The sequence below is a fragment of the Nematolebias whitei genome, chromosome 18 (assembly GCF_014905685.2).
Source record: "Nematolebias whitei isolate Nwh7 chromosome 18, NemWhi1, whole genome shotgun sequence".
Taxonomy (NCBI): Eukaryota; Metazoa; Chordata; class Actinopteri; order Cyprinodontiformes; family Rivulidae; genus Nematolebias; species Nematolebias whitei.
The window spans coordinates 932,938-934,165 of record NC_056515.1 but is presented as its reverse complement, the minus strand read 5'-3'; the positions used below and the strand labels follow the sequence as shown (position 1 = coordinate 934,165).

At 38.4% G+C, this 1,228-nt stretch overlaps 1 protein-coding gene across 2 annotated transcripts in view; it reads right to left on the bottom strand.

The window, feature by feature from the left end:
- The window catches only part of LOC119424699 (MOB kinase activator 1B), a 14,763-nt gene that overhangs the window by 8,312 nt on the left and 5,223 nt on the right, over window positions 1-1,228 (bottom strand). The window lies entirely within an intron of this gene.

Genomic DNA, 1,228 nt, shown 5'->3' with positions numbered 1-1,228 from the left:
GACTGTCACTGACTGTCACAGACTGTCACAGACTGTCACAGACTGTCACAGACTGTCACAGACTGTCACAGACTGTCACTGACTGTCACTGACTGTCACAGACCGTCTCAAACTGTCACAAATTGTCGACATGAGCGTCGTGGGGCTCCAACTTTTTACTGTCACATGAACACAAGAACCAACATTACACTGACATACTGTAACAAGTTTATTAAGTCGCAATGTGACTTTCTGAACGTGTATTAAAAATATTTAATTGCAGTTATGAATTTCTTGTAATATAGCCCATCACAACTCATTTGTCAGCTGAACACAATGTTTTTCTTTTTTCCATTAAAATTAAATGAAAGTCAATGTTTAAACAGATCTTTTCAGCTGATGGAAGCTAAAGCTGGTGATTAATGCAATGTGCGTGTCAGATGAACTTATATTAACTTTACATGGTAACTTGTATGGAGCTGACGTGCAGTGGGTGGATGGATGGGAGGATGGATGGGTGGGTGGGTGGATGGATGGATGGGTGGGTGGGTGGATGGATGGATGGATGGGTGGATGGGTGGATGGATGGATGGATGGATGGGTGGGTGGGTGGATGGATGGATGGATGGGTGGGTGGGTGGATGGATGGATGGATGGATGGGTGGATGGATGGATGGGTGGGTGGGTGGGTGGATGGATGGGCGGATGGACGGACCGTCCGTCCATCCGTCCTTGAGGGGAAATTTGTATTGGACATCGTGCGCTAACAAAGCTTCTTCCACAATTAAATACACTACAACCAATAAAATCATGTGAACCCCATAATAAAATATAAAACACCAATTAATAAAATCACACAATTCAATAAAAACGCACAATTCAATAAAAACGCACAATTCAATTAAAAGCACACAATTCAATTAAAAACGCACAATTCAATAAAAACACACAATGCAATAAAAGCACACAATTCAATAAAAGCACACAATTCAATAAAAACACACAATTCAATAAAAGCACACAATTCAATAAAAAGCACACAATTCAATAAAAACACACAATTCAATAAAAACACACAATTCAATAAAAGCGCACAATTCAATAAAAAGCACACAATTCAATAAAAACACACAATTCAATAAAAAGCACGCAATTCAATAAAAACACACAATTCAATAAAAAGCACACAATTCAATAAAAAGCACACAATTCAATTAAAAACACACAATTCAATAAAAACACACAATTC